Genomic DNA, 17,045 nt, shown 5'->3' with positions numbered 1-17,045 from the left:
TTTGGCATTGTAAGATATTCTTCCTAATGGCTGGGGGGTGAGATGGCATGGGAAGCTGGTGAGGTAACAGGACAGACATGTGGTGTGTATGTAAGAATATTTCATGGTGGAAATTTAAGAGGGCTTTTTAGACATAGAGTTGAATTTAAAAACATAATAAGGTGAATATGTCAGACTCTCCAGTTTGGAAGCCTAACACAGTGAGTGAGCCAGCATAAAGACCAAGAATAATTGCAGAAGTAGTGAGAGACCAACAACTTCCTGTTTCATATAACCCAAATTCTTAAGGACAGGTAGAGTCTGGGCAAGAATGTGATGCCTAAAAACACCAACTTCTCCAATCCAGGGTTGGAGACCATCTATCCTACAGGGCAGGTCCCTCCGTGGTTCTTCCCTGGTTACCTTGAGGGCAACTAATTTTTGCTTTTTCCCATCTGGGAAGCTGGTAGAGGGGAGGAACAGGTCATAGTTACCATGGTCCGTGGGGAAGTCCCCCTGAAGATGGAAAGCACTGGTACCTTGCCACCCCATGGGCTTGTTCAATTTGCCACAGAAATGCAATGCCAGTAATTCACCATGGAAGTCAAGCAGAGCAGAAAAAATATTTGCCTAAAGACTAGCAGGTTAAGCTCCTTGGATTTCCAATGTGGCTGGCCTGAACCTACCACCTGCCAGCACTTAAAACACCTTAGGCCAGACAAGGAAAGGCAGAGCTCAAGCGTGTGTGTGTGTGTGGTGTGTGTGTGTGTGTGTGGTAGAGAGAGAGAGAGAGAGACAATGGCTGCCATTTGCCACACAAAGCCACTTTTCCTGGATGGGACCTTTACTTTCCATTCCTGTCACACAAGCACATGGAAGTGCAATACAGTAGTTTATGTCCTAACTGACACTTACTGGTATGGTGGCAATTAGTGGGGCCTTTACAAGATTCTTCTGAACACAAGGGTGCTGCAGATTGAGTCATCTGCTGAACTCACATTCCATTGTTTGGTGATATTGTTGAAGAGTCTTTCAGCATTTCTAACTGGTAACTTTTAGTGCAGAGAACAATGTTCTTCCATTTTTGAGGCACCTGAGGATACAGTCTCAAGCAGCTCTAGTGAGTGTGAATACTTTTAAGCATCCTTTTTCTTTAAAGATTTTATTTATTTATTTTTTAGAGAGGGAAGGGAGGGCGAGAGAGAGAGAGAGAGAGAAGGAGAGAGAGAGACATCAATGTGCGGTTGCTGGGGGTCACGGCCTGCAACCCAGGCATGTACCCTGACTGGGAATCGAAACTGTGACACTTTGGTTCACAGCCCACGCTCAGTCCACTGAGTTATGCAGCCAGGGCTTAAGCATCCTTTTCTTAAGTTGGAAAACTTTGAATATGTTTATTTTAGTTTATAATATTTCAAACTTCTTGTCATAAAACAGGAGTTACATTGTGTTGTTCTGTGACTGTCTGTCCTTTGCACCAGCGTAAGAAGCAAAGTAAGGGACAATGTACTGGGCCCAGGATGAAAATTGGGGGCATTTTTTTCTGGTTCTGTGAAGCAGTGACCTTGTAAACTTGAGTAACTTATTATAGTTTATTGCCTTCCTTTCCTTCATCTCCCAAAAGGTGGGGTGGAAAGTGAATGGGACACTATTTGAATGATGAGTTCTAAAATTTCTTTGGCACTTAACATTTGAAGATTCATTCTATGATTTTAGATATTCTGCTCATATTTTCTAACCATGTTCTCACATTTAATTAAATTGAACATATATTGATTTGGGGGAATGAATCTACAAAACATATTTAGAGAGTAAGACATCTAAATGTGGATGCTGTCATTAGACAACTGATATCCCAGGGGCTGGCCCTGGAAAAATTGATAGGCCTGGACAACCTAAAGGGAAATAGTAGCTTAGAACAATTAATGAGATTGCTGAAAAACTGACAAGTGGAAGGCTTTCAGTGAAGCCAGCTACAAGGGTGTATATTTTAGTAGTTGGGAGGTAGAGTTGGGAAAACATAAAATTTTTAGTAATTTTAATTTTGATATATTTTAAAAATATAAAGTGCACAAAAACATAAACACTTGAGAACAAATTGAAGGCATGATTTCATTACACTTTTCCTTCTAGATAGTTCAGGGTACATTTCCTAAGAACCAGGAGCATTCTCTTATAGAGCCACAGTATGGTTATCAAAATCAAGAAATCAACATTGATATACAATAGTATCATCCAATCTATAACCCGCACTCAGATTGTGCAAATTGTTTCAATAATTGGCAGTCTCCTGCATAGTAATTTTATTCTTTCAGTCCAGTTTTTAATCAGGGATCATGCAGGATATTTAGTTGTTAAGTCTTTACTTTCATTTAATCTTCAATTATTTTTCAACCATTTGCTGCCTTCCTAACCGTATTTTTATAGAATACAGGTCAGTTTATTGAGTAGAATGTTTCCTCGATTAAGGTTTATTTTGTTTCCTCAGGATTACATTCACATTATGCATTTTAGGCAAAAATAACACATAAGGTAGCATACCTTAGTGCATACACCAAGAGACATGTGAAATTGATTTGTCCCTTTATGTGAGAAAATCTTGTCACTTGATTAGGTAGTTATTTTTTAAAATTAGTGATCATTAAATATGTTATATGGGCCCTGGCTGGTGTAACTTGGTGGACTGAGCCTGGGCCTGTGAATTGAAGAGTTGACAGTTTGACTTGCCAGTCAGGGCACATGCCTGTGTTCAGGCCAGGTCCTCAGTAGGGGAAGGTGAGAGGCAGCCACACATTGACATTTCTCTTCGTTTTCTCCCTCCCTGACTGTCTACAAATACAATAAATAACTCTTAAAAAGAAATATATTACATGATTAAGACTTGCTGATTCTTAGATTATGACTTTGACAGAAAAAAAGTGCCTCATTGCGACAGTGCCATCTGCTGAAAAAAATGAACACTTTTGAAATATTATATTATTTAATTTTATTTAATTTTATTATTTTATCTATTTTAGAATATAGTTATTTTCATTTTTAAAATGATTTTATCTGTTATTTTAATAGCTTATTTTAAAATTATTTTATTGCTGCTCAATTACAGTTGTCTGCATTTACCCCCAATGTTCCCCTCCCTATCCCAACAAAACCCACCTCCCTCCCTTGTTTCCATGCCTCCTTGTTTGTCCATGTGTCCTTTATAGTTGTTCCTGAAAATCTTTCCCTCCTTCCCTCCATTATCCTCTCCCACCTCCCCACTGGTAATTGTCAGGTTGCTATTAATTTCAATGTCTCTGCTTATATTTTGAATGCTGTTTTCTTTTATTGATTACGTTCCAGTTAAAGGTGCGCTTCTCCTCCCTCACTGCTGAGCTTCATTCACTTAGCATAATGCTCTCCAGTTCCATCTATGCTGTCACAAAGAGTAGGAGCTCCTTCTTTCTCTCTGCTGCATAGTATATGATTCTGTAAATGTACCATAGTTTTTTATCTGTTCATTTAGTGATGGTCACTTAGGTTGCTTCCAGTACTTGGCTATTGGAAATTGTGCTGCTGTGAACACTGGGGTGCATAGGTTCTTTTGGATTGGTGTTTCAGGGTTCTCAAGCTATAATCCCAGCAGTAAAGTTTCCAGGTCAAAAGAGAGTTCCATTTTCAGTTTTCACAGGGAATTCCATCCTGTTTTCCACAGTGGCTGCATCCCCAGCAACATTGCACTAGTGTTCCCTTTTCTGCACATCTTCTCCAACAGTTGTTTGTTGATTTGTTATGATGACGGTTCTCAGCAGTGTGAAGTGGTATTCCATTGTGGTTTAAATTTCCATGTCTCTGATGGCTAGTGATGTTGAACATCTTTTCATATGTCTCTGAACCCTCTATATGCCCTACTGGAAAAAGTGTCTGTTCAGATCTTTGGCCCATTTTTTTTTTTGTCTTCCTGGAGTGGAGTCTTATGAGTTCTTTATACATTTTGGAGATCAAAAACCCTTTTCTGAGGTATCATTGGCAAACATGTTTTTTCATATAGTTGGTTCTTTTTTCATTTTAATGCAGTTTTCTTTAGCCATGCAGAAGCTTTTTAGTTTTTTTAATGATTTTTAAAAATATTTTATTTATTTATTTTAGAGAGGGAAGGGATGGAGGGGAGATAGAGAGAAATATCAATGTGCGGTTGCTGGGGGTCATTGCCTGCAACACAGGCATGTACCCTGACTGGGAATCAAACCTGTGGATCTTTGGTTCGCAGCCTGCACTCAATCCACTGAGCTATACTAGCCAGGGCTTGCTTTTTAGTTTTATAAGGTCCAATTTGTTTATTCTTTCCCTTATGCCCTTTGCTTTAGAGGAAATATTGGTGAACATATTGCTGCTTGGAATGTCTGAGATTTCCCTGCTGATGTTTTCCTCTAGGACTTTTATGGTGTCACCACTTATATTTAAGTCACTTATCCATCTTGAAATTGCTTTCGGGTATGGGATAAGTTGTGATCATCATTTTTTTTTTTTTGCATGTAGATGTCCAGATCTCCCAACAACATTTATTGAAGAGGGTATTTTTACTATATTTTATGCTTCATCCCCCTTTGTCAAATATTAATTTACCATAGAGATGTGAGTTTATTTCTGGGACCTCTACTCCGTTCCATTGGTCTGTGGGTCTGTTCTTATGCCAGTACCAGGCTGCTTTGATTACAGTGGCCTTGTAATACAGTTTGATATCAGGTATTTTGATCTCTCCTACTTTGCACTTCTTTCTCAAATTGCTGCTGCTATTTGGGGAGGTTTATGGTTCCATATAAACTTTTGAAGTATTTGTTCTATATCTGTGAAATATGCCATTGGTACTTTAAAAGATATTGTGTTGAATCTATAAACAGCTTTGGGTAGTGTGGACATTCTGATAATGATAATTCTTCCAATCCATGAACAGGGTATAAGTTTCCATTTGTTGGCATCTTCCTTAATTTCTTTCTTCAGTGTTGTGTAGTTTTCTGAGTACAAGTCTTTTACACCCTTAATTATGTTTATTCCTAACTATTTTATTTTCTTGCAGCTATATCAATGGGGAATTTTTCCTGATTTCTGTTTCTGGTATTTCATTGTTGGTGTACAACATCACCTTTAATTTCTGAATATTGACATTTTATCCTGCTGTTATGCCAAATTCATTTATTTGGTTGAGCAGTTTTTTGGTGGAAGTCTATAGGGGTTTTCTTTGTACAATGTCATGTCATCTTCAAACAATGACAGTTTTGTACCCTCTTTTCCAGTTTGGATCCCTTTTATTTCCTTTTCTTGTCTGATCATTGTGGCTAAAACATCCAATATTATGCTGAATAGGAGTGGTGAAAGTGGACAACCTTGACTTCTCCTGATCTTAGTGGGAAAGATTTCAGTTTTTGGCCTTTGACTATGCTGTTGGCTATATTCCTCACATATATGGTCTTACTTATGTTGAGGAATGCTACCTCTATTCCCACTTTGCTAAATGTTTTTTTTTTTATCTTAAATAGGTGCTTTCCCTTATCAATTTTTTTCTCATCTATTGCTATGATCTTGTGAATTTGTCTTTATTTTTGTTTAGATGATGTACTGTGTTTATTGATTTGCAAATATTGCTGGTGCATCCCCGCATCCCTGGTATGCATCCCACTTGATCATGGTGTATAATCTTTTTAATGTATTGCTGGATGCAGGTTGCCAATATTTTGTTAAGGATTTTAGTGTCTATGTTCATCAATGATATTGACCTGAAGTGTTCTGTCTTTGTTATGTCTTTATAATGTTTTTTGGATTAAGATCATGATGGCTTCATAAAAAGAGTTAGGGAGTTTTCCAATCTTCTTGGATTTTTGGAATAGCCTATGAAGGTTGAGGCTAGGTCATCCTTAAATGCTTTATAAAATTCTCCTGTGAAACCATCTGGCCCAGGGCTTTGTGTGTTAGTAGGTTTTTAATTACTGTTTCAATTTCATCAGTTGTTATCGGTCTGTTCAGGCTTTCTGCTGCTTCTCTCATTCAGCTTTGGAAGAGTATATTTTTCTAGAAATGTGTCCATTTCACCTAGGTTTTGAAATTTCTTGGCATATAGTTCTTCATAGTAATTTCTTACAGTCTTTTTTATTTCTTGGTATCAGTTGTAATCTCTCCTCTTTCATTTCTGATTGTGTTTATTTGGGTTCTCTCTCTCTCTTTTTTTTTTTTTTTTTTCTTGATGAGTGTGCTTAAAGTCTTCTTGATTTTGTTTATCTTTTCAAAGAACCAGTTCATGGATTTATTGATTCTTTGTATTTCTTTGGTCTCGATGTCGTTTAATTCTGCTCTGATCTTGGTTATTTACATCCTTCTAATTGCTGCTGGCTGTCTTTGCTGCGGTTTTTCTCGAGTTCTTGTAGGTGTAGGGTTAGGTTGTTTCTTTGAAATGTTCCTATATTTTTATGTAGGCCTGTATGACAATGAACTTCTTTTTCAGGGACTGCCTTTGCTGTGTCCCATAAGTTTTGGACTGTTGTGTGTTCATTTTCATTTGTTTCCAGAAACTTTTGATTTCTTTCTTAATCTCATTCTTGACCCATTCATTGTTTAATAACAGGCTATTCAATTTTCATAAGTTTGAGGGGTTTTTTTTTTTTCCCTTGAGGTTGGTTTCTAGTTTCAGTCCAATGTGGTGAGAGAAAATGCTTGATACAGTTTCAATTTTCTTGAATTTGTCAAGGCTTGTTTTGTGTCCTATCATGTGGCCTATCTTTGAAAATGTTCCATGTGCATTTGAAAAGAATGTGTGTTTTGCTTCTTCAGGATGAAAATCTCTATGTATATCAGTTAAGTCCATTTGATCTAAGACACTGTTCAATGACACAATATCTTTGTTAATATTTTGTTTGGAAGGTCTATCCATTTTGACATTCAGGTTTTAAAATACCCTACTGTAATTGTTTTTACTGTCAGTATCTTTCTTGAAGTCCTCTATAGCTTTCTTTATGTACTTGGGTGCTCCTATGTTGGGTGCATATATATTTACAATGTTTATGTCCTCTTGATAGATTCTTCCCTTGAGTATTATTAAGTGACTTTCTGGGATTCTTTTTGTGGCATTATTTTGGAAATATGTTTTGTTTGATATGAGTATTGCTATCCTGATTGTTTTTCCTTTCTGTATACTTGTAGTATTTGTTTCCAGCCCTTCACTTTCAATCCATGTATTTCTTTTGTTCTGAGATTTTATCTTGTAGGCAGCAAATGTGTGGGTCATGATTTCTCATCCATTCAGCTACCCTATGTATTTTTATTGGAGCATTTAATCCATTTACATTTAAGGTTATTATCAATATGTACTTATCTATTGCCATTTCTTTGTACTTGTGTTTCTCTCACACTCATTTTTTTTTCCATTTTCTTAAAGCAGACTCTTAGCATCTCTTGCAGAGCATGTTTTGTAAGAGGTGTATTCTTTGAAGTTTCTTTCATTGGGGAAACTTCTTATTTAGCCTTCCATTTTCATTGAGAGCCTTTCTGGATAGAGTAGTTTTGTTTGTAGGGCTTTGGTTTTCCTTACTTGGAATATATGTCTTGCCATTCTTTTCTGGCTTGGAGTGTTTCCATTGAGGAGTCAGCTGCTAACCTTATCAGGGCTCCCTTGTATGTTACTTCCTGTTCCTCCTTTGCTGCCTTTAAGATTCTCTCTTTGCCTTGGAATTTTTCCATTTTAATTATATGTGTCTTGAAGAGGGCCTCCTTGGAGTCCTCTTGATTGGGACTTTCTGTGTTACCTGGATCTGTGTGACTTTTTCTGACATCAAATTAAGGAAGTTTTCTATCATTACTTTTCCAAACAGGGTTTCTCTCCCTCCCTCTTCTTCTTCTGCTTCTGGTATCCTTATTATACGGATATTATGTTTCATGTTGTCCCGCATTTCCCTTAGCCCCTCTTTGTTCCCTCTTAGCCTCCTTTCCTTTTATTGATCTTTCTTTGTGTTTTTTCTACCTTGTCATCCAGCTCACTGATCCAGTCCTCTGCTTCATCTAACCTGATTTTGACTCCTTCTCCTGTGTTCTTCAGTTCAGAAATGGTATTCTTCATTTCTCTTGGACCTTTTTTTATAGTTTACTTTTCTTTTTCATGTTGATATAGTTTGCAGTTAATTCATTGCAGTTTCTGTGTAGTTTTTAGTAATTCTCTGTGAGCTCCTTGAGCTTCCTGATAACCATTGCTTTGAACTCAATATCTGATAGTTGACTTGCTTCTATTTCACTTAGCATTCTTTCTGTGGCTTGATTTTTTATTTTGGGTTTGTTTCTTTGTCTTCACATTGTTTGTGAGACTCTTCTTGTTAGCCTCTGCTTGTTAAATTGATCTGTTCTGTCTTCCTGGTTTTATGGTGTTAACTCCTATGGTAGGAGACCTGTTAGATTCAGTAGTGCATTCTTCTTGATCTCCTGAGCTCTCTGGTCTTGGGCTGTCATTTATGTTGGCTCTCTATATGTCTTTGGTGTTTTGAATGTTGTTAGGTCTTTCTTCAGTGGGTTCTTCCCTCCTGGTTAGCTGAGGGTCACTGCACCCATCGCATCTTGTATTCTGTTGTGCAGGTGGTGGGCAGTTTTTGGTGAAGCTGGCTCTTCTTTTGTATGAAGTTTTCATACGCAGGTATTCTGGTGTTCACAGCTACCACCTACTCTCTTTTGTGATCATTTGGAAGGGGAAGGCAAAATGGTTTAAGACAGTGGGGAGTGTATTCTATGAGACTTAATTACCAATCTGAGAGAAGAGTTAGGAGACCCTTTGGATAAGTATAGTGTTAACTGTGCTATTTCATGCAACTAGTCACTTTAGACAGGTGGAAAAAGATGACTCTTATTAGAGGGGGGAGGAGTGTGAATTGTATCCAGGAAATGGTGAGTTTGTGGGAGAACTGATTATGAGGTAAGTGAAAATAAAGGATAGAAAATAGGTGTAGTGTGTGAGAGAATAGAGTTAACCACAATAGAAATAGTGTCAGAAACACTGAGTGAGGTAAGACCCAGGATGGGTGTTGTGTAGCATTTACAATTTCATGGAACAGCAATTATTTACAGTAGTAATGGAGCAACAATCATATAAGAGAATATATGTGATCCGAATAACAATAATAGGAAGTACACGACCTAGAGTAATGTGCTATTGGAACACAAGTGAAGTGAAAGAAGTAGAATTAAAAATACACTTTGAAAGAGAGAACAAGGGAAACCAGTCAAAAATTCAATTAAACACACAAAACAAAGACAACTAAACAGAATGAAGTAAAAAATGCTAATAAAATAAAAGCAGTAAAAATAAAAAATAATACAGATAATCTGCAATTTCTCTGGTATAGCAAAGTGAAATTTGTCTCACTGCCTCAGTTGTTAGGATGACCCCCTCTTTAGGTTTGACTCTGGTCCTTTCTCAGTTCCAGGTTTTATTGTCTCACTTGTGGGAAAAATGAAAGAAAGAAAGGAAGAAGGAAAAGGAAAGCATCCTGTTGGCTTTAAAGGGGCCAAGCCAATCCTGCTGGTCTTACTGGCTGAAGCAGGCTGAGCGGGGATGGGTTTCTCTTTTTTCTCATCCCGTGGTTTTGTGAGGCTGAGGGCAGGTTTGAGCTGTACTTTTCTCAATTACCCAACCTCCAGCCCATCTCCTCATTTCACTGCTAGGCATCCAGTGCCCTTCTGCACCAGCTGTATGCCTTCAGCCCACCGGTTGTGCTGCCTTTGAGGTGTACCAATTAGGGGCAACCCATACACCACCTTCTCTCTCTGTGCTGTCCTAGATACTAAGGACTCTCAGAGCCTCCTCAGGGTAGTTCAGCTCCACAACTGAGTTAAGTCTTTCTGGAGATGGCTGACTCCTTCAGCCCTGCTGCTCTCCTCTGCAGGGGGTGTCTCTGCCCTTCCTCTTAGAGATCCAGTTGACCCTGCAGTTTGGGGTCACTGCTGTTGCTGTGGCATTAGACAAGTGAGAGTGCCTCCTTTACTGCCATGGCTGGGTTGGTAGATCAGGGACCCGACCTGTGCCTGTGGCCTTAAGTGTGTGGCCTCCCTTGCTGCAGCATGAGTGCTGTCCCTGGGTTGTGGTGTCAGGTGCACAGGCCTCTGCTGCTGTGGTTGTGGGGCAGCTGTGGGGTGGGTGTTTGGTTGGTTCACCCACCACTGGGGTCATGGTCTCAGTTCGGTTCCCTCCACCTCTCTGGTCTGGGGTATTGTTGAGGTGCAGCCAAGGTCATGGAAGCATAGGAGGGCCCAAAGCTGAGGCTGCAGAGGCTGCAGAGTCTTGACAGGCAGGAACAGCCATGAGGACTCAGGGCTGGCTGCTGCAGGAGAACTCCCTAAAACAGCCACCAAGTACCTTTTTTTTTTTTTTAAGTCCTCCTGTTCAAGCCTGCTGTTCCAAACAAGCACCGGGCATTGCACAAAACCCAAGTCTCCAACCAGACCAGAGACTATGTGGGTCAGGTTCCATCGTGTCCCAACTCTTCCCAGACTACATCCATAGTCTCAGTGGGTACACACCTCCCCTGAGTGTTTGCCACTTTGTCCTTATTCCCCTCAGTGACTTCAAGTATCCAGGTCCATCCTAGTGCTTCTCAAACCTCCCTTTTAGGCAGGGGAGAAAGCCATAGAGACATTGACCTGGCTCTCTTCCAAAATCCTGTGGCAGCCCTGGCCTAGGGGCTGCAGTCACCTTGGTTCCTGTGCTGGTCCCAGGAACCTTATTGTCTCAAAACAATCTATTTACCATGATTTTTAATGTCCTGTACAGTTTTGGCCTCCGACCTTCAAATATGCTAGGACACCATTGGCTGTTAACTCTATTCCTCAGAAAATCATGTAGGTGTTCCACCCATGTGTAGGGGAAATTGGACTCATTTTTTACTTATTATTTATTGTTTTCTTATAATTCTATTCCTCAGACATGGCTTGTATTTTGATGACTTCCAAATGTTACTCACCTAAGGTTAAATCTAAACTTTACATAGATGGGGGTGGCTAGATGATAAAGCTTGGGATAAGGGCTTTTTTTAAGATTGTAGGAGAAAATAGTAGAGTGGAAAATAAACCTGTGGGAGAGCACAGCTGTGTGGATTCTAGTGTTATCTGAGGAGTCCAATCCCTCAGACCACCTCAGACACAAACTTCTGGTTCAGGAATGGAAGGCTCTAGAGGTGTGGTTAACTCCAGGTAACATGTGGCAGCCCAGTAGCCAGGTAAGGGTGGGCATGCCCCAGGCACCCAGAACTTGCTGGGACTACTAGAACTATGCAACTCAAGATCTCAATGCTCATTTTCTTCTTTTTTAAAGATTTATTTATTTATTTTTAGAGAGGGAAGGGAGGGAGAAAGAGAGAGAGAGAAACATCAATGTGCGGTTGCTGGGGGCCATGGCCTGCAACCCAGGCATGTGCCCTGACTGGGAATTGAACCTGCGACACTTTGGTTCGCAGCCCGCGCTCAATTACTGAGCTACGCCAGGCAGGCTAAATGCTTATTTTTCCTCTCATCTTTATAACATGTTTCCTATAAATCTTAACTTGTTTCAGGATTTGCATCATTGTTTGTCTAGAAATAATAATAACACTTTGTCTTCCTCTATGATTTTACAAAAAGGCTGGCATTTGCCTCCCATCATGAAAGTACTCTTGAATGATCTCTATTATCTTCAAATCTTGCTTCTCACTGACTAAACCGAATGTAGCCAAAGTTCTTCGGCTTCTACATTTCCTACACAATTCTTAACCTCCCCTTGTCTATATTGTTCCTATTATTTATTTGTCTCATTCCCTGTATCTTTTCCCCCATTCTCTGCCCCCCTGATAACCCTCCATGTGATTTCCATTTTCTGATTTTGTTCCTGTTGTATTTGTTTGCTTTGCTTGTTTTGTTTTCCTATTTTTTTTTAGATTCAGTTGTTGATAGTTGTGACATTTTTGTCATTTTACTGTTCATACTTTTTAAAATATTATTTTAATCATTGTTCAAATACAGTTTCCTCCTTTTTACTCCCAATTCAGCCCCCCTCCCACCCCTCCCCAATTCCCTCCCATTACCACCCTCCCCCTAGTTTTGACCATGTGTCCTTTAAGTTTGTTCCCGTGAACCCTTCCCAATATCCCCTGAAATTCCCTCTATTCTCCCCTGTGGTCACTGTCAGCCTGTCCTCTATTTCAGTGTCTTTGTTTAAATTTTGCTTGTTTCTTTGTTTTGTTGTTTAAGTTCCCGTTAAAGGTGAGATCATATGGTATTTGTCTTTCACTGCCTGGCTTGTTTTGCTTAGCATAATGTTTTCCAGCTCCATCCATGCTGTTGCAAAGGGTAGAAGCTCCTTCTTTCTTTCTGCTGCATAGAATTCCATTGTATAAATGTTCCATAGTTTTTTGATCCATTCATTTACTGATGGGCATCTTGGTTGCTTCCAGCATCTAGCTATTGTAAATTGTGCTGCTATGAACATTGGGATGGACAGGTTTTTTTGTATTGGTGTTTTAGTATTCTTAGGATAGAGTCCCAGTAGTGGAATTGCAGGGTAAAAAGGCAGATCCATTTTTAGTTTTCTGAGGAAGATCCATACTGCTTTCCATAGTGGTTTTGTACCAGTCTGCAGTCCCACCAACAGTGCACTAGGGACCCCTTTTCTCCACAACCTCTCCAACACTTGTTGTTTGTTGCTTTGTTTATGATGGCCATTCTGACTGGAGTGAAGTGGTATCTCATTGTGGTTTTAATTTGCATCTCTCTGATAGCTAGTGATATTGAACATCGTTTCATGTGTCTTTGGATTTTCTGTATGTCCTCCTTGGAGAAGTGTCTGTAAAAGGCCTTTGCCCACATTTTAATTGGATTCCTTGTCTTAGAGTGCAGTCGTGTAAGATCTTTATATATTTTGGAGATGAAACCCTTGTCTGAGGTATCATTGGCAAATATGTTTTCCATACAGTTGGTTCTCTTTAATTTTGATACTGTTTTCTTTAGCTTTGCAGAAGCTTTTAATTTTGATGAGGTCCCATTTGTTTATTCTTTCCTTTATGTTCCTTGCTCTAGGGGACAAGTCAGTAAAAAAGTTTCTTAGTGAAATATCTGAGATTTTCTTACCTACATTCTCCTCTGGGACTTTAATGGTGTCACAGTTTATATTTAAGTCTTTTATCCACCTTGAATTTATTTTTGTGTATGATGTAAGTTGGTGGTCGAGTTTCATTTTTTTGCACATGGCTGTCCAGTTCTCCCAACACCATTTGTTGAAGAGGCTATTTTTACTCTATTTTATTTTGCTGCCTCCTTTGTCAAATATTAATTGACCATAGAGACTTGGGTTTATTTCTGGGCTCTCTGTTTCTGTTTCATTGGTCTATGTGCCTGTTTTCATGCCAGTAATGGGCTGTTTTGATTACAGTGGCCTTGCAGTATACTTTAGTGTCGGGTATTGTGATCCCTCCCTCTTTACTCTTCCTTCTCAAAATTGCAGCAGCTATTTCAGGTCGTTTATGATTCCATATAAATTTTTGAAGTGTTTGTTCTATGTCTGTGAAATATGCCATTGGTAATTTAATAGGAATTGCATTGAATGTTGTAAATTGCTTTGGGTAGTATGGACATTTTGATGATATTAATTCTTCCAATCCATGAACACAGTGTATGTTTCCATTTGTTTGATTCTTCCTTGAATTCTTTCCTGAGTGTTATGTAGTTTTCTGAATACAGGTCTTTTACGTCTTTGGTTAGGTATATTCCTAGATATTTTCTTTTCTTTTTGCTATTTCAAATGGGATTTTTTCCTTGATCTCTGCTTCTGCTCTTTCATTGTTGGTGTACAGAAATGCCTTTTATTTTCTGGATATTGACTTTGTATCCCGCTGTTTTGCCAATTCATTATTAGGTCAGGCAGTTTTTTGGTGGAGTCTATAAGATTTTCTATGTATACTATCATGTCATCTGCACACAATGACAGTTTTGTTCCCTCCTTTCCAATTTGGATGGCCTTTTATTTCTTTTTCTTGTCTGATTGCTGTTGGCTACAAGTTCCAGTACTATATTGAATATAAGTGGTGAAAGTGGACAGCCTTGTCTTCTTCCTATCTTGGTGGAAAAAGATTTTAATTTTTGCCCATTGAGAATGATTTTGGCTGTAGGGTCTCTCATATATGGCCTTTATTATGTTGAGGAATGGTCCCTCTATTCCCACTTTGCCAAGTGTTTTATCATGAATGGGTGCTGGACCTTATCAAATGCTTTTTTTCTGCATCAATTTATATGATCATGTGGTTTTTGTCATTGCTTTTGTTTATGTGATGTATTACATTTACTGATTTGTGAACACTGAGCCATCCTTGCATCCCTGGAAGGAATCCCACTTGGTCATGGTGTATGATCTTTTTCATGTATTGTTGGATCCGGTTTTGCCAGTATTTGTTGAGGATTTTAGCATCAATGTTCATCAGTGATATTGGCCTGAAGTTTTCTTTCTTTGTTGTGTCTTATCTGGTTTGGAATTAGGATGATGTTGGCCTCATAGAAAGAGATTTGGAGAATTCCATGTTTTTGGATTTTTTAAAATAGTCTGTGAAGGATAGGGGTTACCTCTTCCTTACATGCTTTGTAGAATTCTCATTCTTGTGAAACCATCTGGTCCAGGGGCTTTTGTGTGCTTGGAGTGTTTCAATTACTGCTTCAATTTCTTTTGCTGTTATTGGTCTGTTCGGTCTTTTCTGCTTCTTTTTCATAGAGTTTGGAAGATTCTGTTTTTTTCTAGAAATTTGTCCATTTTACCTAGGTTTTCAAATTTCTTGGCATGCAGTTCTTTGTAGTAATTTCTACAGTCATTTGTATTTCTGTGGTATCTGTTGTAATCTCTCCTCTTCCATTTCTGATTGTGTTTTATTGGGTCTTTTCTCTTTTTTTCTTGATGAGTCTGCTTAAAGGCTTGTCAATTTTGTTCATCTTTTCAAAGAACCATCTTCATGGATTCCTTGATCCTTAGAATTGTGCTTTTAGTCTCTATGTCATTTAATTCTGCTCTGATCTTGGTTATTTCCTTCCCTATGCTTGCTCTGGGCAGTCTTTGTTGTTGTTCCTCGAGTTCTTGTAGACATAAGATTATGTTGTTTGTTTGGAATGTTTCTAACTTTTTTAGGTGGGCCTGTATCACTATGAACTTCCCTCTCAGGACTGCCTTGGCTGTGTCCCAAAAGTTTTAGGTTGTTGTGAGTTCATTTTCATTTGTTTCCAGAAGAAACCTTTTGATTTCTTCCCTAATATCATTCTTGACCCATTCATTGTTAATATCATGCTATTTAATCTCCATGATTGTTGAGTGTTTTGGGTTTTTTTCTTTCCAGGTTGGTTTCTAACATTCACTCCCTTGTGGGACAAGAAAGTGCTGATATGATTCAATTTTCTTGAAATTTTTGAGGTTTGTTTTGTGTCCTATCATGTGGTCTATTATTGAAAATGTTCTGTGTTAAAATGTGAAAAGAATGTATATTTAGCTTCTTTGGATGGAGGACTCTGTATATATCAGTAAAGTCCATTTCATCAAGGGTCTGGTTCAATGCCACAGTATCTTTGTTGGTATTTTGTTTGGATGATCTGTCTATTTTTGATAGTGGGGTTTTAAAATCTCCCACTCTAATTGTTTTGCTGTCCATATCTTTCTTGAAGTACTCTAAGAATTTCTTTATATATTTGGGTGCTCCTATGTTGGGTGCATATATATTTACAATATTTATTTCTTTTTGGTGGATTCTTCCCTTGAGTATTGTGAAGTGACATCCTGGGTCTCTCTTTATAGACCTTTTTTGGAAGTCTATTTTGTCTGATATGAGTATTGCTATCCCAGCTTTTTTTTTCCTGTCCATTTGCTTGGAAGATTTGTTTCCAGTCCTTCACTTCAGCCTGTTCAGGTCTTTTATCCTGAGGTGGGTCTCTTCTAGGCAGCATATATGTGGGTCATTTTTTCTTATCCATCCAGCTATTCTATGTCTTTTGATTGTAGCATTTAATCCATTTACATTTAAGGTTATTATTTATAGGTACTTATTCATTGTCTTTTATTTATGAGTGTTCCTCTCTTTCTCTCTCTCTTTTCCTTCCCTTCCTTTAAAGCAGCCCCTTTAGAATCTCTTGCAGGCTGGTTTGGTTGAGGGTGTATTCTTTTCGATTCCTTTTGTCTGGGAAGTTTTTTATTTGGCCTTCTATCTTGATTGAGAGCCTTGCTGGATAAAGTAGCTTTGGTTGCAGACCTCTGGTTCTAATTGCTTGGAGTAATTTCTTGCCATTCTCTTCTGGCTTGAAGTGTTTCCATTGGACAAGTCAGCTGTTAGCCTTATTGGAGCTCCCTTGTATGTTACTTCCTGTTTTCTCCCCTACTGCCTTAAAGATTCTCTCTTTGTCTTGAAATTTTGCCATTTTAATTATGACGTGTCTTGAGGTGGGCCTCTTGGAGTTCCTCTTGATTGGGACTCTGTGTTTCCTGGATTTGTTTGACTTTTTTCTCTCATCAAATTAGGAAAATTCTCCTTCATTACTTTTTCAGCTAGGTTTTCTATCCCTTCTTCTTCTTCTCCTAATTCTTGTATCCCTATTATACGGATATTGTTGCATTTCATATTGTCTTGCATTTCTCTTAATCCCTCTTCATTCTTTCTGAGCCTCTTTTCCTTTTCTTGCTCTTTCTGGATGTTTTTTTCTACTTTGTCATCTAGCTCACTGATCTGATCTTCTGCTTCATCGATCCTGCTTTTTATTCCTTCTACTGTTTTTCAGTTCAGAAATTGTATTCTTCATTTCCTCTTGGCCTTTGTTGCGAGTTTCTATTTCCTTTTTCGTGTTTATATAGTTTGCAGTGAGATTGTTGTAGTTTCCTTCTAATTTCTGGTACCTCATTGTGAGTTCATTGAACTTCCTGATAATTAATTTTTGAACACACTATCTGATAGTTGAGTTGCCTCTATTTCATTTAGCATTTTTCCTGAGGCTACCTCATTTCCCTTCAATTGGGGGTTGTTTCTTTGTTTTCTCATTGTTCATTGGTTTCTTCTTGTTCACCTCTGTTCCTTAAA

The sequence above is a fragment of the Phyllostomus discolor genome, chromosome 9 (genome assembly GCF_004126475.2).
Source record: "Phyllostomus discolor isolate MPI-MPIP mPhyDis1 chromosome 9, mPhyDis1.pri.v3, whole genome shotgun sequence".
NCBI classification, from domain to species: Eukaryota; Metazoa; Chordata; class Mammalia; order Chiroptera; family Phyllostomidae; genus Phyllostomus; species Phyllostomus discolor.
This window is presented reverse-complemented; position numbering follows the sequence as displayed.